The sequence below is a fragment of the Dromiciops gliroides genome, chromosome 1, assembly GCF_019393635.1.
Source record: "Dromiciops gliroides isolate mDroGli1 chromosome 1, mDroGli1.pri, whole genome shotgun sequence".
Taxonomy (NCBI): Eukaryota; Metazoa; Chordata; class Mammalia; order Microbiotheria; family Microbiotheriidae; genus Dromiciops; species Dromiciops gliroides.
The window spans coordinates 468,462,461-468,490,283 of NC_057861.1; the positions used below are offsets into that span (position 1 = coordinate 468,462,461).

At 36.4% G+C, this 27,823-nt stretch overlaps 1 protein-coding gene and 1 long non-coding RNA gene across 4 annotated transcripts in view; one reads left to right on the plus strand and one right to left on the minus strand.

Annotated features, from left to right (window-relative positions):
* GRAMD2B (GRAM domain containing 2B) overlaps nt 1–27,823 on the minus strand; it is an 81,438-nt gene that overhangs the window by 38,189 nt on the left and 15,426 nt on the right. The window lies entirely within an intron of this gene.
* The window catches only part of LOC122736288, a 230,642-nt gene continuing 230,413 nt past the window's right edge, over nt 27,595–27,823 (plus strand). For both annotated transcript variants that reach the window (XR_006354182.1, XR_006354183.1), the window contains exon 1: nt 27,595–27,648. This is a non-coding gene — a long non-coding RNA (uncharacterized LOC122736288). The remainder of the gene's footprint in view (nt 27,649–27,823) is intronic.

Genomic DNA, 27,823 nt, shown 5'->3' on the forward strand with positions numbered 1-27,823 from the left:
TAGGAGAAGATGGAAACAAGGTTCTGTGGGACCTTCAAGCTTTATAAATTTCCATTTTAGAAACATCTTTTGCTCATGCTCAGAATGCCATTAACTGAATTTCCATGAAATACAGAAATCAGAAATCTACATCAAATGAAAGTTCTTAATAGATCGGTAATCACAAAGCTATTTTATTTCATTGGGTCTCATATTCAATCAATAAGCATATATTAAGTACTTACTATGTACCAGGCACTAACGAGGCAAAGATAAAACCAAGACAGCCTTGACTTTTAAGGAGTTTACATTCTACTGAAATATAAGAACATAATGTATGAAAGAGAAGTGAGAAGGGGAATAAGCTTTCACAGAGTACTGAGTTCATTTAGGCACTGAGCTAAGTGCTTTATAAATGTCTCATTTGATCCTCACAACAACCCTGTTCTAATCCCATTTTATGGTTGAGGAAACAAGCAAATAGAGGTTTAAGTAATTTGCTTAGGGAAGGTCTGAGGTCAGATTTTAAGTCAGGTCTTCCTGACTTCAGGCCCTGAGCTCTGTTTACTATGCCACCTAACTGTATCAAATAAATTGTATTTGAGCCATAGCCATTAATCTCCAGAAAAATTCTAAAACTGATTAGTAAATAGTTTATGAGCACAATGAAATGTGCTGTAGAATACAAGTGATGTACAGTGGAAACAGTTCACTAAAAACAAAAAGTTATGCCAAATTTACCTAATTGCCTTTTTTTGGGTGATCAGTTGGGGTTAAGTGACTTGCCCAGGGTCACACAGCTAGTAAGTGTCAAGTATCTGAGGCTGGATTTGAACTCAGGTCCTCCTGAATCCAGGGCTGTGCTTTATCTACTGCACCACCTAGCTGCCCTCTAATTGCCTTTTTTTGACAAAATTACTAGACAGGTTGATCAATAAATACTGCATATTATGTCATATATAAAAAACAATAATATTTTATAGTATTTCCACTGAAATTACATTTTCAAAGGTCATTGATGACATTATTTTGCCAAAACCAAAGGCATTTTCTGTACTTCCCACTATACACTCTTCCTCTTGTCCTATGTCTCTTCTATTTCTAAAACATCTTCACTGTCTCCTTAATGCTGATGTCAGCTAAATCTCTTTACTCTTGCTTTTCTTTCTCTCTACACACTATCCCTTGTCAATCCAATTTACTCCTACAATGACAAGAATGGCATGTCATTCATTCTAAATCTAAATTTTGAGCCTTGATCTCTTTCCCAAGATCCAAAATGATATCTGGCACTGCCTACAAGATAGCTTCACTTGGATGTGCTAGCAAAACATTGAATTCAATATATGAAAAATTGAGCTTATTATATGTGCCTATAAAATGACTATTCTTATTGACTTCACTCTTTGTCAATGGTATCCAGTCTCTGATATTAGAAATGGTAGGGGCATCTAGGGGCACAGTAGATATAGCACAGGCCCAGGAGTCAGGAGGACCTGAGTTCAAATTTGGCCTCAGGACACTTAACACTTACTAGCTGTGTGACCCTGGTCAAGTCACTTAACCCCAATTGCCTCACACACACAAAAAAAGAAATGGTAATATTATGTTTTGTTCTTTTTCTCTTACCTCCCACATAATTTTACCTCTTAAAAAGAATTAGTGCTTTTAGTCAATGAATCAACAGAATGACCTAACAGCCAAAAAAGAAAATATGGTATTAGACTGCATTAAGAAAAGCAGGTGTCAGATAATAACCTTCTGCACTTTGATTCTTCCCCTTCCCAAAAGGATTTATGTACTAGATGTAGAGTAATTACAGCTAAATACATGAAATAAAAAAGAAAGAACACTAACAAGGTAAAATCCTAATGAATTAATACTGGAGAACTTTAATCCTAAAAGTGTTCAATCAGTACTCTTATTCACCAGCCTCTATTGCCACTGTAAAGAACACAAGATAAACTCAAAGGTTTGTGCAGAGAGACATCCTGGAATATTTTGCAGAGAGAAATCAGGAAGTTGCCTGAACTTTCCTGAGTTTCCTTTAAAAAACATTAAATCAAGCCTCTAAATGGATTCTGGAACTACAGAACCTACAAGAGGACAGAGCGACACAATCTTCCAACTTGAGACAATTTAGAAGGACTTCAGGAAAGGTCTGTCTCACTTGGGTGAAAGGGGGAGTGCAGCATGGATCAGTGCAGTGTGGAGGGTGTCTGGGCAAGTCAGGAGGTGGCTCCAGGCCACAACACAGACCAGCTACTGAGGCCCTTTCATCCTGGCTCAGAAGGCTGGTGGTACAGCAGGCCAATTGTGAGACCTGGCAGCACCAGCTAAGAGGGAAAACTGCCAGCTAGAGAACCACCCACAGGACAGGTGCAACTTGGTCAAGCCATCCCAGTTCGGGGAGCAAGCCCAGGGCAATGAGGAATCTGCAAGCCACAGAGGCCTCAGAGCAGAAAGCCAGTGACCAGGCCCCTATTCCACAGCACAAGAAACTTACAACAGTGGCCTCTGTGCCCAGGAGCAGACTTCAACTTTAAAAGTAAAAAAATAAGCTACAATATGAGTAAGAAAGAAAAGGGCCCTTACCATTGATAGCTTCTATGGTGACAGGGCAGACCAAAAACACAAACTTACATGAGGATAATACAGTCAAAATGCCTACCTGTGAAACCTCAAAGGAGAAAATGAATTGGTTTCAAGATCAAAAGCCTTCCTGGAAGAACTCAAAAAGGATTTTAAAAATCAAATGCGAGAGGTAGAAGAAAAATGGGAAAAGAAATGAGAGAAAGGAGAATTATACAAGAAAATTATGGAAAAAAAAGAGTCAACATCTTGGAAAAGGAAGTGCAAAAATTGAGTGAAGAAAACAATTCCTTATAAAATACAATTGGCCAAATGAGGAAAAAAATTGACCAGATGAAAGGGAGGTGCAAAAGCTTACTGAAGAAAATAATGCCTTAAAAATTAGAATCGGGAAGATGGAAGCTAAGGACTCCATGAGACACCAAGAATCCATCAACAGAATGAAAAGAATGAAAAATAGAAGAAAATGTTAAATACCTCATCAGAAAAAAAACTGACCTGGAAAATAGATCCAGGAGAGATAATTGAAGAATTATTGGACTACCTGAAAGCCATGATCAAAAAAAAGAATCTAGACACCATATTCCAGGAAATTATCAAGGAGAACTGCCCTGATATTGTTGAATCAGAGGGTAAAATAGTCATTGAAAGAATCCACCAATCACTGCCTGAAAGAAACCCCAAAAGGAAAACTCCAAGGAATATTGTAGCCAAATTCCAGAATTATCAGTTGAAGGAGAAAACATTACAAGCAGCCAGGAGTAAACAATTTAAATATGGAGCCACAGTTAGGATTACACAAGAACTGGCAGCTTCAACATTAAAGAATTGGAAGGCCTGGAATATGATATATCCAGAAGGCAAAGGAGCTTGGATTACAACCAAGAATCAACTACCCAGTAATATTGAGCATTATCTTTCAGGGGAAAAGATAGACATTTAATGAAATAGGGGACTTTCAAGGTTTTCCTGAAGAAAAGACCAGAACTGAACAGAAAATTTGATCTTCAAAATATAAGACTCAATAGAATTATAAAAAGGTAAACAGGGGAAAAGGTTATTTAATAAGGTTAAACTGTTTATATCCCTACATGGGAAAATAATACTTTTAACTCTTGAGATCTGTATCTCTATTTGGGCAGATAGAAGGAGTATACATAGAGGGTATAGTTATTAAATTGACTTTGATGTGATGATATGAAGAAACTTAAGGGGCAGAAAAAAGCAGAATATGTGGAGGAGAGGAAAGGGGAGGTGGAATGGGGTTAATTATATCATATGAAGAGGCACAAAATATTTTATTACAATAGAGGGAAAGAAGGGAGGGGTGAGCATTGTTTCAACCTTACTCTCATCAGATTTAGTTCAAAGAGGGAATAACATACATACCCATGTGCATGAAGAAACTTAACCTTCTCTTTAGGGAAGTAAAAAGGTAAGGGGGAAAGGGTGGTACTTATAGAAGGGGGGCAGAAGCAGGGGAGGAAAGCGGAAAGAAAAGGAAGGGTGGCTGATAAAAGGGAGGGCAGATTGAGGGAGGCAGAGGTCAGAAGCAAAACACTGGTGAGGAGGAATAGGGTGAAAGAAGAAAAATAGTTCAAATAAAGGGGAAAATAGGATGAAGGGAAATAGTAATCATAACTGTGAATGTGAATGGAATGAACTCTCCTGTAACACAGAAGCAGATATTGGAAAGGATTAAAAAAAAGAATCCTACAATATGTTGCTTACAAGAAATACATTTGAAGCAGAGAGATATACACAGAGTAAGGTAAAAGGTTGGAGTAGAAATATTATGCTTCAACTGAAGTAAAAAAAGCAGTGGTAGCAATCCTTATCTCAGAGAAAGCAAAAGCAAAAATAGATCTAATTAAAAGAGATATGGAAGGAAACTATATTTGTTAAAAGGTACCTTAGATAATGAAGTAATATCAATATTAAATATATATGCACCAAGTGGTATAGCATCCAAATTCTTAGAGGAGAAGTTAAACGAGTACAAGGGGAAAGAGACAGCAAAACTCTACTAGTGAGGGATCTGAACCTTCCCCTCTCAGAACTAGATAATCTAACCACAAAACAAATAAGAAAGAAGTTTAAAGAGGTGAACAGAATTTAGAAATGTTATATATGATTGACTTCTGGAGAAAACTGACTGGGGATAGAAAGGAATATACCTTTTTCTCAGTGGCAATGGCACATACACAAAAATTGACTATGTATTAGGATGCAAAAACCTCACAGTCAAATGTAGGAAGACAGAATAGTAAATGCATCCTTCTCAAATCATGATGCAATAAAGAGCCATGTAAAGATAGATGGAAAATTAATTGGAAACTAAATAATCTTATTCTAAACGAATGAGTGCATCAAACACAAAATCATAGAAAAACTCAATAACTTCATACAAGAGAATGACAACAATGAGACCACATGCCAAAACTTATGGGATTCAGCCAAAGCAGTTCTTAGGAGAAATTTTACATCTCTAAATGCTTATATGAATAAAAAAGAAAGAGATCAAAGATTAAATTAAAATAATAAATTATTAAATAATAATAAAGTATAATATTAAATAATAAATTAAAAATCCCCAATTACATACCTAAATTAGAAATCCTGAAAATCTAAGGAGTCAGTAATAAAATTGAAAGCAAGAAAACTGTAGAATTAATCAACAAAACTCAGAGCTGTCTTTGTGAAAAAAATCAATAAAATAGATAAACCTTTGGTTAATTCAATTAAAAAAAGAAAGAAGAAAACCAAATTACTAGTATCAAAAGTGAAAGGGGTGAATTCACCACCAATGAAGTGGAAATTAAAGCAATAATTAGGAGCTGTTTTGCCCAACTGTATGGCAACAATTTTTGACAGTCCAAATGAAATGGATGAATATTTACAAAAACATAAGTTGCCCAGCTTAACAGAAGAGGAAATAAAAGACCTGAAGAACCCCATTTTAGAAAAGGAAATTGAACAAACCATCAGTGAACTCCCTAAAAAAATCTCCAGGGCTATATGGATTTACAAGTGAATTCTACCAAACATTTAAAGAACAATTAATTCCAATATTATATAAAATATTTGGTAAAAATAGGTGAAGAGGGAGTTCTACCAAATTCCTTGTATGACACAAATATGGTATTTATGCATAAACCAGGTAAAGACAAAACAGAGAAGAAAATTATAGACCAATTTCTCTAATGAATATTGATGCAAAAACTTTTAAATAAAACATTAGCAAGGAGATTACAGCAATTTATCACCAGGATAATACACTATGACCAGGAATGCAGCACTGGTTCAACATTAGGAAAACTATCAACATAATCGACCATATCAGTAACAAAACTAACCAAAATCATGTGATTATCTCAGTAGATGCAGAAAAAACTCAACAAAATACAGCACTCATTCTATTAAAACACTGGAGAGCATAGGAATAAATGGAACTTTCCTTAAAATGATAAGCAGTATCTACCTAAAACCATCAGCAAACACTATATGTAATGGGGATAAGTTAGAGGAATTCCCACTAAGATCAGGGCTGAAATAAGGATGTCATTATCACCCCTATTATTTAATATTGTACTAGAAAATGTTAGCTTTAGCAATAAGAGAAGAAAAGGGAATTAAAGGAATCAGAACAGGCAAAGAGGAAACAAAAACTATCACTCTTTGCAGATGATATGATGGTATACTTAAGAATCCTAGAGAATCAACTAAAAAACTACTTGAGGGGCAGCTAGGTGGCGCAGTGGATAGAGCACCGGCCCTGAGTCAGGAGGACCTGAGTTCAAATCTGGCCCCCAGAAACTTAACACTTACTAGCTGTGTGACCCTGGGCAAGTCACTTAACCCCCAATTGCCTCACTAAAAAAAAACCAAAAAAACAAAAAGCAAACTACTTGAAACAATTAACAACTTTAGCAAAATTGCAGGATATCAAATAAATCACCGGCATTTCTATACATAACAACCAAAGCTCAGTTGCAAGAGATAGAAAGAGAAATTCCATTTAAAATAACTTTAAACAATATAAAACATTTGGGAGTCTACCTGCCAGACAAACCTAGGAACTCTATGAAACACAATTACAAAACACTTTTCACACAAATAAAATCAGATCTAAATAATTGGGAAAATATAAATTGCTCATGGATAGACTGAGCTAATATAGTAAAAATGACAATTCTAGCTAATTAATTTACTTATTCAGTGCTATACCAATCAGATTACCTAAATGATTTTTCGAGCTGCAAAAATAAAGCAAAATTCTTCTGGAAGAACAAATGGTCAAGAATATCTAGGGAACTAATGACAAAAAATGCACAGGAAGGTAGGCTAGCTGTACCAAATCTGAAGCTATACTATGAAGCAGCCGTAATCAAAACTATTTGGCACTGGCTAAGAAATAGAGTGGTGGATCAATGGAATAAGTTAGGCACAGGAGACACAATAGTAAATGTAGTAATTTACTGTTTGATAAACCCAAAGACTTTAGCTTCTGGGATAGGACTCAGTATTGACAAAAACTGCTGAAAAACTGGAGGATAGTATGGCAGAAACTAGGCACAGACCAACATCTTACACCTTATACTAAAATAAGGTCAAAATGGGTACATGATTTAGACATAAAGGGTGATACCATAGGTAAACTAGGAGAGGAAGGAATAGTTTACCTCTCAGATCTATGGAGAAAAGAATTTGTGACCAAACAAGAGATAGAGAATGTTATGAAATGCAAAATGGATCATTTTGATTATTTTAAATTAATAGTTTTTGTACAAACAGAAACAATGCATCCAAAAATAGAAGGGAAGCAGAAAACTGGGAAATGATTTTTACAGCCAGTGTTTCTGATAAAGGCCTCATTATAAAATATATAGGGAACTAAATCAAATTTATCAGAATGCAAGTCATTCTCCAACTGAGAAATGGTCAAAGGATATTAACAGGTAGTTTTCAGATGAAGAAATCAAAGCTATATATTACCATATGAAAAAATGCTCTAAATCACTATTGATCAGAGAAATGCAAATTAAAACAACTCCAAGGTACCACCTGACACCTATCAAATTGGCCAATATGACAAAAAGGAAAATAATAAATGTTGGAGAAGCTGTGGAAAAATTGGAACACTAATGAATTGTTGATGGAGTTGTGAACTGATCCAATCATTCTGGAGAAGAATTTGGAACTATGCCCAAAGGGCTATAAACTGTACATACCTTTGACCTAGCAGTACCTTATATAGGTCTATATCCCAAAGATACTTATAAAAAAGGGAAAAGGACCTACATGTACAAAAATATTTATAGCTGCTCTTTTTGTGCTGGCAAAGAATTGGAAATTGAGGGAATACCCATCAATTGGGGATGGACTGAACAACGTTGTGATATATGAAGTAATGGAATATTATTATGCTATAAGAAATGATAAGTAAGCAGATTTCAGAAAAACCTGGAAAGACTTACATGAACTGATACTGAGTGAAATGAGGCAGAACCAGGAGACCATTGTACATAGTATCAACAACATTGTGTGGGTGATTAACTGTGATAGATTTAACTCTTCTCAGCAATACAATGATCCAGATAAGTCCAAAGGACTCATGATGGAAAATGATCTCCACATCAGCAAAAGAACTGTAGATCTAGATATGGATTGAACCATACTGTTTCTACTTTTTTGTTTTTTTTTTTCCTTTTTTGAGGCTTTTCCTTTTGTTCTGCTTCTTTCACATGACTAATGCAGAGATGTGTTTTATGTGATTGTATGTGTATGGCCTATATCCGATTGCTTGCTGTCTTGGGGAGAGGGGAGGTCAGGGATGGGGGTAGAAAATGCTGGACTAGAAATCTTATGAAAATACATGTTGAAAACGATATATGTAACTGGAAAATAATAAAAAACTTTTAGAAATAACTAGGAATGATACTCAGTGGTCATGGTTGGACTATACCAATATAATAAAATGGTTATATCAATGTAAATTTATAAATCTGGTACAATGCCAGTAAAACTATCAGCTAGTGAAATAAATAAAATTCATTTGGAGGACAAAAGACTGAAAATATCAATAGAAAGGGTGGGAAAAAGTACGGTATGAAGGAGGAATAGGCAATTTAGATATTAATATATTATGAATTAGGTAACCATAAAACTAATTCGGTACTGGTTTTTTAAAAAGGATCAGTGGAACATATTAAATAAACAAATATCTAAACTAAATGAAAATAATAACCCAGTGTTTGGTAAACTTGAAAACATAAATTACTTGATGAAATCTGGAAAGAAGACACCATAATAAATTCAAATGGATATGTGATCTGAATGTCTTATCCCCCCAAAATTTGAAGAGAATCAGATCATGTACCTTCAAAACTGTGCCTAAAGGGTAAACAAGCTTACACAAAGAAGGGATATAAGATGTCACAAAGATAAAATAGGTAATTTTATTGAATGAAATTAAGTTTTTTGCACAAATATTAATGCAACTAGGATAAGACGGAAAAATCCTTGTAATCAAGTCTCTGTGATTAAGGTCTGATTGTATGTATGTATGTATTGGCATGTAGTAGAAATAGTAACATGAAAATCCATTTCCCAATAGATCAAAGGATATAAAAAATTTTCAAAATAATTACAAAGTATTAAAGATCCCTGTAGAGCATTACTCTAGATCACTAAAAATAAGAGAAATGCTAATTGAAACAACTCTGGTGTTTTACCTCACACCCAGAAAATTGTGAAAAATTACAAGAGATGGGAATACACTGTAATTAGTGTTGGAAGGATGGTGGAACCTATGAATTGGTCAACTACTATGGAAAACAAATGCTTTGCACACTTCCAATGGTTTCATCAGCTGATTTAGCGTCAGCTATTATTCACTCAGTCCTTCTCAGCTCAGTTCCTCCTAGATGTTTACTTCTGATGGCATCACTAACTCATCAAGTGAATCATGGATAACTAAGAATAAACAGGGTCTATAATTCCAAGGCAACTTTAATTCCTCCCCCACAACTGGGCATCATTTTTCTTTAACAAAAATATCTGAAAAAAAGAGAGAGATGGCATAGTAAAAACAATAACTGCAAAACATTTCTCCATAAAGCCTAGGATACACTGTACCACAAATATATACAGTGTCCAAGGGACAAAAAACTTCAGTACAATGGTTTTGAGCCACATGTATAGGGCATGATGTGGCCAAGGATATTCAGTCTTTCATCACTGCTAGCTTCTTTCTCTTCTACAGAATTCTCATAATCCCTTCTCTACTCCCCCCACCCCCCAAAGGTCTCTGATGGTCAGGTTGCTCAGCATGGGACTCCCACTGTGTGCTACTCTGCAAGGGAATTCTCAAATGTACAGGGCTCCTCCTTTGAATCAATAGCCAACTCTCTTCCTGCCAGAGATCTTGCTTCTTAAAGTTGCGTTTGGCTTTGAGTGAATGCTTCTCAGTATCCATGTCTATCTGGGAATACAGTGTCTCTATTCTCCCAGCTGTTTATTAAATTCTTTAGACTAACTCCCCAGCTGCTGAATGAGATGTCTCTCTGGGCAAATATCTCTATTGAAAATGGGGGACAGGGGGAAGGGGAGGTAGAAAGAGGGCAGGAGAAAATTCTTCCTAAGAGGTGAAGAGCTGGGTTCTTTCCTGACTGCTGACTCTTGCCAGAACTTTCTTTAATTGCGAATTGTCTCATTGCCCACAGGGATATGGCCAATTTTTAGGTCAGCCAATAACTTTCACTGCACCGTGTGTGTGTGTGTGTGTGTGTGTGTGTGTGTGTGTGTGAGAGAGAGAGAGAGAGAGACAGAGACAGAGACAGAGACAGAGACAAAGAGAAGGGGGGAAGGGAAAGAGATCTTTATACTTCATAAGGATGACAGAGTGTAAATACATTAAAACTTCATCTGTTACTTTATTATCTAAGCTGGGTAAGTTAGCATGGTGTGCTACTTCAAGTTTATATAGATTTATCACTTATGTAGATTTCTGCATTTTAGTCTCAGAGGTTTTAAAACTTCTCATGTATAAAGAAAGCAGAAAATATTTATAACAATTACACAAAATTTAATTTCATTAAAGTAAAAAATGCATAAGATTATAAAAAAAATCTATTCATGAAATTCCTGCCCCCCTCCAACTTTTTGTCTTATGTAAAGTATTACCAGCCATGTAGGTGGCACAGTGAACTGAATGCTAGACCTGGAATCAGGAAGATAAATCTTTCCAAGTTCAAATCTGGTCTCAGGTACTTACTAGCTGTGTGACTGGGCAAATTACTTAACCCTGTTTGCTTCAGTTTCCTCATCTGTAAAAATGTGCTGGAAAAGTAAATGACAAACCTCTCCAGTATCTATTTGCAAGAAATCCACAAATGGAGTCACGAAGAGTTGGACATGACTGAATGATTCAACAACAACAAAGTATTATACAGGAAATTTTCAGACCTGAGTTTCAGAGGTAATGCTACATTTGTACATGCATGTAAGGATAATCAGGTGTGATACAGTGGAGGTTCTTAGCATATTAATTAATCTTTGCTTAAATGTCATTTACTATCATACCTGATTTTCTTCTTCTAAAAAAAACCCAAACCTCAAACCTTTCAATTTCAAAGACATTGTTTTTAGCTTCTTTTAAGGTAGCATATATACTTACTTAAGTGTTCTTATGAATCCAGAACTACATATATTTGCTTTGTGAATAGCAAGTTAAGCTTTTCAGTGGCATAAGAAAATGGATGTTATATTAGTGTTGCCAAAACAATTTATGTAATTATTCAAAATGCTAATGTAGCCTCTCTATGAATGTTAATGTATTACTTAGTCCTAGTTTCCAGAGAGAGGGATTTTTTTAAAGTCCTACTTCCATAAATAAAGAAAATGACTTATTCAGGACACATGGTATACCAATGAAAGAGTACTAATGTAGCTTAAGATGTAATTCTATATAGAGACCAACTATTAAATTAAAGCACCTAAACAAGCTGGGATACATGATTATAATGAAATATTATTTGCTAAAAGAAATGATAAGCAGGATGATTTCAGAAAAACCTGGACTTACATGAACTGATATAGAGTGAGTGAACAGAACCAGGAACACATTGTCACACAGTAAGAATCAATATTGTTTTGATGTAAGAATTCAGTGACTGACTTAGCTATTCTCAGGATTACAGTGATCTAAGATAATCCTAAAGACTAATGAGGAAGCATACTTTCCAACTCCAGAGAAAGAGCTGATATTAATTGAAATACAGACTGAAGCATGCTATTTTCCACTTTCAATTTTTTCTTTTATTTGAGTCTTCTATACAAAATGACTATATGGAAATGTTTTATGTAATTGTTCATGTACACCTATATCTGATTGTTTATCTCCTCAGAGAGGGGAGGGAGGAAGGATAGAATTGGAACTCAAAATGTTAAATAAAAAGTTAAAAAAATTAATTGCACACCAGGACCTCAAAAGAATGAGCAATAGTTCCTAAATAGGTTTATAGGATCCTAGATTTAGAACTAGGAGGAATTTTAGAGTATATTAATCAAATACTCTCTCTCTCTCTCTCTCTCTCTCTCTCTCTATATATATATATATATATAATGAGTAAACTAAATGAGTAAACTAACACTGAGAGAAGATAAATGTTTTGCCTAAAGTTATAGAGTTAATAGGTATTTGAGACAGACTGTGACTACAAGTACAGCACTATATTTACTATGGCAACTGTTTTTCATTAATTTAAATACTTTCTCCTCTTGTGTTTGGTTCCCTAGCTTCTTTGGAAATATATCTTGATGGTTTTCCTTCCTTTGTATAGCCTTTTCTATTTGTGGTTTTTTTTTTTGGTGAGGCGATTGGGGTTAAGTGACTTGCCCAGGGTCACACAGCTAGTAAGTGTTAAGTGTCTGAGGCTGGATTTGAACTCAGGTCCTCCTGAATCCAAGGCCAGTGCTCTATCCCACTGTGCTACCTAGCTGCCCCTTTCTATTCGGTTTTTATGAAAACTTGTTTTTCCATTAGAAGTCTGAAAGTGTAATGAAAAGGGCTAGGAAGGCTAGTATAAGAGAAGCAGCATGGATAAAGCCAGCATCAATTTTTTGGGGGTGGTGGTGAGGATGATGTTTCCTTAACACTCACCTTTGAGATGACTCTATTCCCCACACGCCTTAGGAAGATTATTTGAACAAAGACTATAACGATGTAAAATGAAAAGGTCACTAAAAGGAAAGTTAAACTATGAATAAATGAAGCACTAATACTAAGAGTCTCAGAGAACAGATCATTCCTCCCAGCAGAAAGGCAGAGAGCTTCTCCAGGAGAATATTACATTTATAATTAGATATAGTCATCATGTTTGTTGTTTGTTGTTTTTCTATTTTTCTTTTTCAAAGGATGGTTCATATTCAGGGTGTCTGTGTGGTATCATATCCAAAAATAACCGATACAAAACAAAAGACATGACAAAATTTATTTTAATTTAAAGATAGTATTTTGCTATTTGTGTAAGATTAGATTGGAATACAACAAGAGTAAATTCAGGAAGGCCAACCACATATTAAAGTTGTCCAAGAGTATCCTTTTGTATCCTTTGGCTTGAGGTAGCCTACCTTTCTGCTCTATCAGCTGAAATTCAGATGAAGTGATATCTCCAAGAAGATGGATTAAGGAAACATAGAATATTACTCTATTTTGGGGCCCTGTACAACTGAGTGAAGGTTGTGAAATGAGTTCTTGGTTAAAACCAAATCTTTCTGTCATTTCTTTTGAACGTGGTCAGGAGTGTTTTTTGCTTTGCTTTGGATTTATTTTCTAAATTATACAGTGTAGGAGAGAGAGAACTCTTAGTTATTAGAAATTCCAAAAAGAAATAAAAGAAGCATGGCTAACTCCCTTTATACTTTAGAGGTATTTCTTGGTCTTCTCAACAAGAAGGCTCAATGAAAAGTCTACCCCATAGTGTTTAGCTTCTCAGGCACAGGGAAAACAGCTTCTGGGAATAGCATTTTCCAAAAGATGTTTCTCATATTTGAAGTCTTGATAAGAAAAATTGGCACTACTACCAATAAAATTACCTTCCATAGATTACTATCTTCCTTTATTGGTAGAATATTAGTTCTTCTAAGCAAAACAACCACTGCATAAATATATTATCTGATGAGTTATACCCTTATCATGCATAATTGAGATACTGAAGTTGCTGGACAAATTTTAATTTGAAAAGGATTTATTTTTTGGGGGGCAGGAGGGAATGGGAAGAAGAAGAGATGAGTTTATAAAACATATGTATGTTTTTTTAAAGTTAAGGATGCTAGCATTTTTCATGAGATGTAAGAATTGAATAAGGAATATTCAAGAAATAGCACTAATTACTAGCTCTCTCTTGTTATGACAAACTAGATTGTTTGCCTTTTGCAATTAGTAACTGGGAAGGTATGAGGAAAGAAGGTTCTATTTGGAATTAGAAGACCAAAGGTTCTAATTCCAAGTCTATTATTTATTGTGCTACTTTGGGGAATCTGTAAAAATAGTTGACATGGTCAGATCATTTCTAAGGTTCTTTCTGCTTTAAATTTATTGATTATAATTGGACTAGTATAATAGATGATTTGAGAAATATATTTTTATTTTCTGTCATAAACTTAAGTGAACTTTATCAGTTGTATTTTATGGAAAAGACAAATTAATTTCAGGATGAAGATAACAAATGCTAGCATATCATTATTTTATATTTGAGTGCTCACAACAGATATACAATGGTATCCTGGGGAAATCCTGTGCTGTGATTTCTAATTGTCCTCATCACTTTGATAGGGGTAGCTACCCATTTTGGTAACTTTCAGGTACCAGAGGAGGAGAATTTTTTAGAGATTCTGCTTTGGGGAGGATACCGTTAGGGAAGAGATCAAAAAGGAAATCCCCCATTCTTAACTTCCTGATAAATCCTGATATCTCAAGAATGCAAATGAGATTAGGGAGGGATTCCTGAATAGAATAATTGACAAGGGCTAAATTCCATGTGTGGGTGTATAGGGCCATGCCACATAATTAAACCCTGAATATAGAAGAGATGCATGAATCCATTCTTAGTATTCATGCTATCTTGTCTCCATAACAACTTTGTCTATGACTCAGGTATGGTTCTGCTCCAAGATGTTAGAGCATATGCATGACAAAATGTTGATGTCAATATAAATATATGGCTGATACTTGTGTTAGAATACTAAAATGCCACACAGTTTAATCTTGCATATGAACTATATAAAGTAGAAAGGCTATGATAATTCAATATGATACTGTTTAATTCTAAATCTAATGAAACGTGGGAGGTTATATTTATTCTAATGCATTTTTGCTATTAAAAAGAACACTTAGTCTAGAAAGTAATTTAGAATTGGGTTGAGAAAAAATTATTAGATTGTACCCTTTGAGTGAGTGATCCTACTTTGACCTCAAGGAGGTCAGTGACAGAAAGTTCAAATATACAGCAAAAGATTCCTAACATCCTTTTATACTAACAAAAATGGGAAACATCTCCATTTATAGGGAATGGCTGAACAAATTAAGGTACATAGTATCAGAGCTTTAGAGGCCCGAAAGGACCTTAGAAGTCAACTATTAAACACCTTCATTTTACATATTGGGAGGCCAAATGATTTATGCAAAGTCATGCTGGTAGAAAGTAGCAAAGCTGGGATCTGATTTCAGGTCCTCTGATTCTAAATCCAATGTCCTTATCACAGAAGTATGCCATCACTATGACTGTTAAAGAACCATTATTGTTATAAGAAATTATGAATATGAGGAGTAAGAAATGTAGGAAGATTTTTATGAACTGACACAGAATGCAGAAAACAGTACACACAGTGACTAAAAAAAGGTAAATGAAAACAACACTAAAACATCAAAATTTTGAAATAATATGATGATCAACTTTGTATTGAGGGACTAATAATGAAATACACTTTTCTCCTCTTTGCAGAAAGGCAGTAAAACAGATGTAAAATGTTAAATTTGCTGCTAGACACAGTACTTTGTTGTTTGTTTTACTTATTGTTTTTTCTTTTGTATAAGGGATGATTCTCTAGGAGGAGGGCACAGGGAATGGATGACAGTATAAAAAAAACCAAAACACTAAAGTGAAAATTAAATAATTTCAAGAAAACAATGAGTAGATTTTGGCACAAGAAGTACAAAGCCCTTGGCTCAGAGATTACTATACTTAGATTTTAGATTGCCAGCTTTGAGTAATGCCACAGATGCCAAAAGTCCCTTTCATCTTGCCAGTCCCTTGTAATTGTCTTAGCAATCCTAGAGTAACTACTTATTAGAATTAGCTATGTATACGTAAAAACTATTGCCCAACTAGAAACAATCTTGTTCTCCCACAGAAATTACTTAAGGCATCAAAACATTATGTTAATGAATTTATACCTCTGATGGAAAAAAATAGTTTCCTTTCAGGATTAGCCTTTCATAATGAAAAATTAGGCAGCTGTTGATATAGTGTCATGATGACCACTTGGACGTCTTTCCTACTCAAAAAACAAACAAAATACACAGAAACCAAATATCTCTAGTAGGCTGATAATGCATGAAATTTTCTCAATTAATTCCTTTTGATTAATTTGGTCCTGTCAAAATATTAATAACTTTAAGAAAGGGGCTACTACATTAAACTGTTACCAGCCATAATATATTAGAGTGGATTACTTTATCAGAGCTTTCCCTTGTCCCCAAACTACCTGCAACCACAATAAAATACTGCGAAAGTGTAAGAAATTAGAGCCCCAACATGAGGGCACTGGAGTCTAGAACAGCAGGGGAAAGGATGAAGAAGGTAGAGAGTAGAAAGGAAAAGGAAAAATAGGAGGAGGCTCCTATAGGTAGGGGTTCCACTTCCATGATCAAGAATTCTGAAATTTCTCTATCAATTGGTAACTTGTCCTTCCTTCTCTTACTTTGCCTCAATCTTCCTAAACTTGTTCTTCACTCTTGCTTTGATTTCTAGTTTCTCCATACACACAGTGATCTTCTAGACCATCATTCCTGCTCTAGTTTGTCTTTTTCCCCTTCTCATTCTTGTCCCTAGTTAACTAGTTCAACTTTACATTGTCCTCCAGTCTCAAGTCAGGGCAGCATATGACACAGTAGACAGGGAATTAGGCTTGGAGTCAGGAAGACTTAAGTACAAATTTAGCTCCAGACACTTACTATGTGACTGAGCAAGTCACTTAACCCTGAAAAATGAGTTGGAGAAGGGAACGGCAAACCATTCCAGTATCTTTGGCCGAGAAAACCCCAGATAGGGTCACATAGAGTTGGACATGACTGAAACAAATGAATAACAATTAGTCTCAATAATTTACTCTCCTATCCTATGATGCTTATGCTTGTCAGATCCCCAGACTTTGATTCATTATATTTCTATGCTCCTATTCAATAAATTAACAAACATTTATTAAGTACCTACTATGTGTTAGACAACTGTACTAAGTGCTGAGGATACAAAGAAAAAGCAAAAACTAGACTATGTCTTCAAGGAAATTACTTTTTTTGTTTGTTTGTTTTTTGTTGGGGGCCAATGGGGGTTAAGTGACTTGCCCAGGGTCACACAGCTAGTAAGTGTCAAGTGTCTGAGGCCGCATTTGAACTCAGGTACTCCTGAATCCAGGGCCAGTGCTTTATCCACTGCGCCACCCAGCCGCCCCGGAAATTACTTTTAATGGGGGAGGAAATCAGAACATACGAGATAAATATATAATATAGTGAGAAGGTAACCTTCAAGCACATAATGCCTTGAATTTACAGTTGGTATGGCAAGGACCAGGAAAAGCTTCCTAGAAGAGGTGGCATTTGAGCTGAGTCTTAAATGAAGTCATAGATTTCAAGACATGGAAGGGAAAGGTAGAGCATTTTTGGCATGGGCAGTACCTAGTGAAGGTCATGTGGGAGATGGAGTGTTGTGGGAGGAAGAGCAGTCAGTGAGATCCATAAGGTATTTATTAAGTGCCTACTATGTATCAGGCACTGTACTAAACAATAGGACATTCAGAAAGAGGCAAAAGACATTTCCCTGCCCTCAAGAAGTTCATAATCTAATGGGGGAGACAAAAATGTAAAAAAATATGAACACACAGGCTATGCACAGGACAAATAGGAAACAGTTACAGAGGGAAGGCATTAAATTAAGAAAAAATGTGAAAGGCTTCCTTTAAAAAGAGAGATATGACCTGGAACTTGAAAGAAGTCAGGGTAGGGCTGGAGGTAGAAAAGAGGAGGAAAGCATTCCAGGCATGAAGAGAAAATTCTCAGAGTTGAGAGATGAAGTGTCTTATTTCTAGAATAGTTTTGTAGGCCAGTGTGACTGGATCCAAGAGTGTGCGGAGGGATATAAGGTATATGAAGACCGGAAAGGTAAGGGAGGGATAAGTTATGGCAGGCATTGAATACTAAGTAGAGGATTTGACATTTGATTTTGGAAGTAAAAGGGAACCACTAGGGTACATTGAGTGGGGGGAGGGGGTGACATGGTCACATGCGAACTTTAGGAAAATCACCTTGGTAGCTGAATGAAGGATTGATTAAAGTGTAGAGAGACCTGTGACTGGTATACCAACCAGCAAGTAAACAATAGTTTACTCATGAGGAGACAAAGATCTACATTAGAGTGGTGGCATTGTCAGAGGAGAGAAGGGGGCCACATTCAAGCTTTGTTGTAAAGGTGAACAGTCTTGGCAACAGATTGGATGTGGGGTGGGGTGAGATGTAGGGGAAGAGGTAGAGGATGACATCTAAGTTGAGAGCCTGAGGTACTGGGAGGATGTTGGTGTCTTGAAAGTAATAGGAAAGTTTGGAAGGGAGGAGGACTTGTAAGGGAAGGATCAGTGTTCAGTTTTTTTTTTTTGGTGGGCCAGTGACTTGCCCAAGGTCACACAGCTATTAAGTGTCAAGTGTCTGAGGTCAGATTTGAACTCAGGTACTCCTGAATCCAGGGCTGGTGCTCTATCCACTGCACCACCTAGCTGCCCCCGTGTGTTCAGTTTTTAATATTGTAAGGGCGCTAAAATTCTAGCTATGATATCTAAAATCTAATGAGTGGTCACCTTAAATTAGAAGCTTTAGCAAGAGTTTAGACTTTAAGTATTTATTAAAGTGCATCAGAAGTTAGTGAGGAGGGGCAGCTAGGTGGTGTAGTGGATAGAGCACCAGCCCTGGATTCAGGAGGACCTGAGTTCAAATCTGGCTTCAGACGCTTGACATTTACTAGCTGTGTGACCCTGGCAAGTCACTTAACCCCAACTGCCTCACCAAAAAAAAAATAAATAAAAGAAGTTAGTGAGGAGAGAGAGAGAGAGGTAAAAAGCAAACTTCATCTGACTATCTAAGAGAGCCAGAATCTGTGTTCTCGCCAAGCCACAGTCCCCCAAACGAAAAGCCCCTCCTCAGGGGCTTCTCCCAGAATCCCCCTCTGACACTGGAAGCCGGGCTGTTCTCACACATAGCTTCAAGCTAATTGTTGGTAGCACTGATTGACAGGACTCAGACAGCAGACACACTTCTGGATGCTGAAATCACATGGTTCATTTTCATAGCGGAGCTTTCCTGCAGTATCTTTCTTAACAAGTTGGTAGCGCTCTAAATCTCACAACATGTTGAGTTTAAAATGTTCACTAGACATCCAGGTTGAGAAATCTGAAAAGTAGTTGAAGGATTCAAGACTAAAAGTCAGCAGAAAGGTTAGGGCTGGATAAGTAGATTTAAGAATTATCACATAGAGATAATAATTAAATCCATGGGAGCTGATGAGATCATCAAGTGAAATAGAATAAAGGGAGAAGAGAAGAGGGCCCAAGACAGAGCCCTGGGGACAACCATGGCTAGTGGGCATGATCTGGATGAAGATTCTTCAAAGGAGACTGAGAAGGAGTGGTCAGATTGGTAGCTAGTGAACCAGGAGAGAGTTGTGTCCTGAAAGCTTAGAGAGAAGAGAATAACAAGGAGAAGGCTGCCAAGAGTTGAAGAAGGACGATTGAGAAAAGGTCATTGGGGGGCAGCTAGGTGGCACAGTGGATAAAGCACCGGCCCTGGATTCAGGAGTACCTGAGTTCGAATGTGGACTCAGAAACTTGACACTTACTAGGCTGTGTGACCTGGGCAAGTCACTTAACCCCAATTGACCCACAAAAAAAAAAAGAAAACAGAGAGAAAAGGTCATTGAATTTGATAATTAGGAGATCATTAGTAACTTTGGATAGATCAGTTTTGGGATAAAGGATAATATTGGAAGCTGCATTGTAGGGAGTTAAGAAGAGAGTGAGAAGAGAAGAAACAGAGGAACCTATTGTAGATTGCTTTCTCAAGGAGTTTAGCCAAAAAAGGGAGAAGAGATATAGGATGATAATTGGCAGGGATGGAAGGATCAAGTGAGTGTTTTTTGAGGATGGAAGTGACATGGGCATGTTTGTAAGCAATAGGGAAACATCAGTAGACAGTGAAAATTGAAAATTAGTGAGAAAGTGGGGATGACAGAAGGGACATTTTGTTGAAGGAGACAGGATGGAGTGAGATTGCTTGTGCAGGCAGAGGAATTTTGCTTTGGCAAGGAATGGGGGCACTCCTTTATGTGGGAAAGAGGTGAAGGAAGAAATACTAGGAGCAGACAGCAGAAGAGGAGGAGAGAAGATTTTGGATAGACGAGTGAAGACCTCATGAGTGACTGAATGAATAGGTGAATGGAAAAGCATTTACTCCCTGTGTTGAGCCCTGAGGATAGATAATGTGACAGTTTCCTGCTCTTAAGAAGCTCAAATGCTCATTGAAGGAGACAACATGTAAAACAAAAATCAGCTACAGGTTGGATGGAAATGAAGTCTAAAAATTCAGCAACAAGGTAGGGGCAAGGGCCAGGTGTCCTTATGTTGCACTGGTCAGATGACTATGCCCTGGGGTCCAAAAGACATAGAGGAAGGCAGATAAGGCCCAGAGGACCGTAGGAATCAGTGGCAGGGCCTGGAGGCAATCTGTCTCACCAGAAGGATTAGATTTGATTACTCCCATCTTATCTAAATGGTGTCCATAGTCAGTATCTGACTGTCCTCCCAGTCAGAACCTTTCCAGCAGCCAAATCATCCTGATCCAGTCATGGTAAGAAGTGGTGCTGGAGATAAACTTTGAAGAAAGCTAGAGGTTTTAGATATGCTTTATGGTTTATAAAATACTTTATTACAACAGTCTTCTCTAGTATGTTTCCAGGAAAACCTGGGTTTCAATCCTGTTTCTGACAGACACTGGGCAAATCTTGTAACTCTAGTGTTCTAATGCTATAAGACTGTATGTAGAGAAGGTGTAGCCCTGTATTGGCAATCACAGGCTTCCCTATCCTTATTTGCAAATAAAGAAACAGAGAAGTAAAATAATGTATTTGTCACATAGGAAAGAGCAAAATGGGAATCTAAATGCAGGTTTCCTGATCCCTAGTCCAAGCTCTTTCCACAATATTTTCTGGCTCTATTATTTTATCATTCTATAGTTGAATAAATGTAATTTAAAAAATGAAACAATTGAATTGAGTTTAAAAATTAAGCTAATAAAACAATTTCCATTTATTTGAGATAAGTTATCCTTGATATATGAGATGTTACAGTATATTTATAATGTCATAGATGTATAAATAACATTAGAGGTCACTTGGTCCAACCCTCTCATTTTACAGATGAGGAAAAGAGAATCCCAGAGTTAGAGAGGTGGTGAGGGGCAAAGTTGGGATACAAAATCACAACTAGAGACTCCAACTTCAACATTCTTCCTACTACAATACACTGCCTTCCCTATCTAATAAAGTTATATACTTCAGGATTTCTACTACCTATTATAGTATCTAATGTTGCATTCTATCAGATCTAAAAATACTTTATTTGATGATTATTTTAAGAATGTCATCTCGCATTATTGAAATGAAGTCAATTCTGATTTATGTGTGATTAGACAAGAAATAGAAACACAGTTTTTGTTGTTCTGTTGGTCGGGAGGAATCTGGAGAGGTAAAAACAAATATACCAACATATACATATAAACTGTTTCAAGTACCTAGGGCTAAGAGAAAGTTAGTTAAAGCTCAGTTCTTGGGGAGTTTAAAAATATCTTGTAGTTTTAAGAAGGAAAAGATTAAGTGGTAAAACTTGTTTTCCTCACAGATAGGTACTTAATCAATGCTTGTGGATTGAATGATTCCAAGTATCACATTACACAAGTATTATACCAAAACCTGATGAATTCTATTTAAATGAGATTGTGAATGGTGGTGAGATGAGCTTCTTTGAATTTGGTGTTATTTGGATGTTTTTGGCGAGCTCTTTTGAATTTGAAATATAAACAAATTACTATTTGGAGATCATAACAATATTTTTGTTTGGCTCATGCTCAGTGGGAATTCTCACAAGATATAAGGAAATATTAAGGAATCTAGCTATACTTAGTAACTGTTTCTGCTCCTCACCTCTGTCAACCCAATTTACATTTAGTGTTTTCTCTGTGTACTTACTCCCTTCATCATATTCTTTTAACATTACAAATAAAATATGCGTCAGATGACCTGCTTATTTATTTATTTATTTATTTATTTATTTACTTATTTACTTACTTACTTATTTATTTATTTATTTATTTATTTATTTATTTATTTATTTATTTATTTATTTATTTACTGAGTCAATTGGGGTTAAGTGACTTGCCCAGGGTCACACAGCTAGTAAGTGTTAAATGTCTCAGGCTGGATTTGAACTCAGGTACTCCTGACTCCAGGCTGGTGCTCTATCCACTGTGCCACCTAGCTTTCCCAGATGACCTGTTTTTAATGACTACTAATGTATTTCAACTTTATTTCGTTATTTAAAAGAAAGCACATTTTTTTTTTGTTTTGTTTTGTTTTGGTGAGGCAATTGGGGGTTAAGTGACTTGCCTAGGGTCACACAGCTAGTAAGTGTAAAGTGTCTGAGGTCAAATTTGAATTCAGGTCCTCCTGAATCCAGGGCCAGGGCTCTATCCACTGCGCCACCTAGCTGCCCCAAAAGCACATTCTGTGAAAAGAGAAATATTACCATTTTGTAATAGCCAGGAAGGGGTAAATACATGTGTTTTTATTAGTAGAAACGTATTTTTCTCAAACATACCTTGTTTACATTAAGGTACTCGAAATAAGAAAATTCATCTTTTTCCCTAGAAAACTTATTTTTCAGAATCATTTCTTCACCTGAAAAGAATTAGTACGGTTACAAAATGTGATATTACTCAAAAAGACCACGGGGCAGTGTTTTCCAACAGTTGGGGACAAATAGTCCAGGACTTAGTAGATGTGTCTTATGCAAGTGCCTGAGGCAAATAATGTCTCCTAACATTATGTGGATGTCAATGGAACAGCTGGTTTGTCCATCTCTTACCCCTTTGCCCTTAAGACAGGATTGACAAACTTCTTTTTTCTGGTTATATATCTCTTTTATATTATCTTTTATGCTACTTCATGTGCATAATTCTTTGTGGTTGATATACTGTAACTTATAAGCGCCTAAACATAGTCCTTTAATTTTGAATTTTCAAAGAATGTGACATTTAGGTGATCAATAGCTCTAGTCATGCTAAAAAGATGAATTTTTGTTTCAGGGAGAAATTTGGGTTTCATTAAAACTACTACACAGGGGCAGCTAGGTGTCACAGTGGATAGAGCATCGGCCCTGGAGTCAGGAGTACCTGAGTTCAAATCTGGCCTCAGACACTTAACCTTACTAGCTGTGTGACCCTGGGCAAGTCACTTAATCCCAATTGCCTCACTAAAAAAACCCAAAAAACAAAAACAAAAACTACTGCACAGTTTCACAAGTACACTCTATTCTGTTTTCTCCCCCTCCTATTAAATTTTGTATCTAGTTTATTATGCATTTGCAGAAGTTATTCAGGGAAATTTAAATGAACTGATAAATCAATTCTTTGGGCTACTAGAATCATTCTTTATCTACTTGGTCAAATGACTATGGATTTCATTTAGGAGGCTCTGCAATATTCTAGAGGATTAATTCAATTAGTTCAATGTTTTGACATACAGAAGTAATCTGAGGATTTCTTCATCTATAGGAGATCCTTCTTTCCACTTAGACTCTGCATTGGGCATTGTCCATGTCATTGTTAAAACACCTTTAGCAAGTATATATTTCCATGATTCCAATTCTCAAACAAGATGGTCTTTTCCTCAAAGTAATAATTCAATTTCTGTTAGATTAATCATTACTCAAAGCAATTTTTTTTTTTTTTGCGGGGTGATGAGGGTTAGGTGACTTGCCCAGGGTCACACAGCTAGTAAAGTGTCAAGTATCTGAAGCTGGATTTGAACTCAGGTCCTCCTGAATCCAGGGCCAGTGCTTTATCCACTGCGCCACCTAGCTAGCTGCTCCCCAAAGCAAATATTATTAAGAATCCTCTTGAAAGGGATAAATCTTGATGCTCAAGAAGGAAAACAACTTGATTTCTGACTGGATAAGAAATACAGAACCAAGCTTCCATAATTAATATAGAAAAACTAAATGAAATACATTCTGATTCTGGCCCCTTCTTCCTATGTTCCAATAGAGATTATTTTATTTTATTTTATTTTGCAGGGCAATGGGGATTAAGTGACTTGCCCAGGGTCACACAGCTAGTTAAGTGTCAATTGTCCCTGAGGCCAGATTTGAACTCAGGTCCTCCTGATTCCAGGGCTGGTACTCTATCTACTGCGCCACCTAGCTGCCCCCAATAGAGATTATTCTAAGATAAGATGACTATTTTCAGTTCAAGCCGTCTATAGAACACTGTTGTGCACATATTAAGTTCCTAGTATGTGCAGAACAGTGTGTTAAGGAAGATATGATGAGTACATAATATATAGTTCCTCACTTCAAAGATCTCAGTCTAGTAGACACTGTGTTAACCAAGAGGGATATGTAAATTCCTAGGGTTTTTTACAGGAAACCTTTCCAATCCTTCTTAATTACAGTGTCTTCCTTTGCTAATTATTTCCTATTTATCCTAATATATAGCTTACTTTGCATATATTTGTTTACATGTCATTTTCCCCATTAGAGTGTAAGCTCCTTGAGGTCAAGGACTGTTTTTTTGTCCCTTTTTGTATCCCCAGTGCTTAGCACAGTACTTGGCACATAGCAGCTACTAAATAAACGTTTATTGATTGATTAAGTGAAGGAGAAGAACATTGCAAATTGGGATCATGAAAGGCTTCCCAGAGGAGTTAGCACTTGAATTAAACTAGAGATATAGTATAGTTTTAGTGTGTGTGTGTGTGTGTGTGTGTGTGTGTGGTGTGTGTGTAGTGTGTGTGTGAAGGAGGTATTCTAGTCATATGAAATAGTATGAGGGAGAGCACAGCAGTGGGAAAGTATGGGATGAATTTGGGAGATGACAAGTATTGTTGGAAGAGTAAAGTGAAATAATTCCAGAAAGAGAGATGATAAGAGATTGTGGGAAGCTTTAAAAGCCAGGCAAAAGAGTTTGAATTTTATTGTATGGTCAGGTGAAGAGTTCTGAGCAGAGAAAAAAAAAACACAATCCAATTTGTGAATAAGGAAAACGAGGACCCCAGAGGTGTAAAGGATGATTTGGAAAAAGGGGGGTGGGTGGAGGAACAATTTAATAAACATTGCAGGTGGAGATGAGGGACTGACTAAAGTGGAAGCAGTGGGAACAGACACAAGGGACAATATGGGGGAGAGAGTGGAGATAAGATCCATGGGTCTTGATAACTGATTGAACATGAGAAGTGGGGAAGAAGACTAAAAATGACTCCAAAGTTTCAAACTAGTGTTATTGGGAGAAAAAAAAATGATGGCCAGAAAGAATAGTAGGCTCAGGATAGAAGAGAAGAGGCCAGAGATAGTATTGGATGATTTATAGAAAAGGAACTAAAGAATTGCGGGGGGAGTTAAAAATGGGGGTTAGAATACTCAAGAATAAATATTTTAATTAAGCTGTATATGCTTAGTCAGAAAAGAGTACATTTAACCTATCAACCTTTTCAGCTCTCAAAACTAAGTGGGTAATAACAGTTATTAATATCAACTTCTGGGTAGATTGGGTCAGCAAAAACCCACAAGTGTACATACAAGCTAGGACTAAAATTATGAAAAATCTAACAGAGAAATAAAAAACAGAATTAATGATAGAAGCATTTAATTTGAATAGAACATAAACTAAATATAACATTCATTTAGAAGCATGTTTTCAGCACAAAACCCAAAAGCAAACCACAGAGCTAAGCCACAAGTTTAGTAAATAGAAAAAAAAAAAGTCATGTATATCATGACTTTTCAGGATGTTTAATTGTCTTTGAAATGTTGCTCTAACCAGTGTGATAAATTACATGGAGAAAAGCTTTTCTCCCCTTTAGTACTTCATAGAAGGCAGAAGAAAATACTCACTGGACAAACCAGTTTTGCTCTCCTTCTTGCTGAGAACTTTTGCTGGTCTTCTATCTTCAAATCTTGCTGTAGGTTCAGTCATTAGGCCCTTATCGGGGAACTCTGCGTGTGCTTCCGAGTGCCTTGGGCTCCACCTCTTCTTCCTTTTCTTTTCCTTTCCCCCAACCCTACACTACGACTCAACTGAAATTAACTACAGCTTTCCACCACTGCACCTCCCTCACTGTTATACAAACCTTCCTTAGAATTTTTATGCATCCAACTGAAGGCAAGTCTTTGTCTCCGTTTAACTGGGACAAGTTTTCATTGGTGTTATTGGTTGAACCGAGTGTTGAGCTTAAGAGAGCAAAGGGGAGGCAGACCGAGAAGTGACAGTTTTCTTTCCCCAACCCAAGAGGAGATGAAGGAAAAAAAAAGAAAACCTGTTCAACAAGTCTTTCTGGAACAGGAAATGTTGACCAGGGCATTTCAAACAGTTGACTAACAAGTCATAATATGTTTAGCTCTTTTTAAAATGATTGCTTATTTCTAAGAAGGCTATAAAATGGGGAACTCCAACTTTGGCCACCAATACGTGGCTACAGGAAATGAAAAAGGGCTGGGTGAGGTTAAAGCACAGAGTTTTGCCAAATTCACTGTGTGGCTCTTATTCTACAGCATAAATTATTCAAACAGGATATTGGCCTCATGGAGTTACTGCCTCCTCATTGCTTAAACAAATAGATCCGCTCAGCTTTTCAAGTGCGAATGACATAGGTAAAAAGAAATCGCATACATGTGGCAGTTGCCTTGTTAACTCTTCCGAGCTGGTAGAGGTGGGTGTTTGAATGAGATTCAGAAAGGAAAATTTAATGACTGTATCTTCTCCTTACTTTTTTCCAGGAATATTTAATGTTTGTATCTCAGGCAAGAAAGACTTTTGAGTTGTGTTCAGTAATAACTAAATTGGAATTGGAAACATATCCATTTAGTTATCATACCAAATAAAACATTGATTAGAGAGTGTTTTTTTAATTTTCTATGAGGTATTAAGTGAGAAATTATCGTAATGAGCAGTAACAGTTGCTTTTAAAAACTTTCCTAAAGTTAGGGAATAACAGACAGGGGGAAATTCTCCCTCCCCACCCACCCTCACAAATAGTCAACTTAGTGCTGCAAACATTTAAGGCATTTTAAATTTAGATTTTAAGTTTATATCTATCTCCCAAACTGTACTCTACAAAAGGGACCAAGGAAAAGGTAAAGAGTAATTACATACAGCTGAGGCCATCGCTCAAATCTCTCCGCTTAATTGCCAAAGCTCCTCTCTCAACTTAATCCAGAACTGACTAGCATGCTTTAAAAAACAAACAAAACCAAAATGAGCCAAGGCTAGATTTAGTGGGCAACTGAGGGAACACTGGAATAGTCCCAGGGGAAGATTTAGGAAATGGAAATGGGAACAGTTGAGTGACAGGAATAAATTGTACTTCATAGGATCTTAGATTTGAAAGCTGGAAGAAACCTTAGAAGTAATTATCTAACTCCCTCATTTTTATAGATGCAGAGAAATGGAGCACAGGGAAGCCAAATGATTTGTTCAGAGTCACACAGGTAATAAATGGCAGTGGAGGAATGTGAGCCCAAATCCTTTTACTAAGAAGCACATTGGTTGGGGAGGAACCTGAGAGGACTGAGGCTAAACTTTTTAAAATATAAACTTTACAAAATGAGACTTTGTTCCAACATGATTATCAGGGAACATTTTGAACATAACACAAATTCTGAG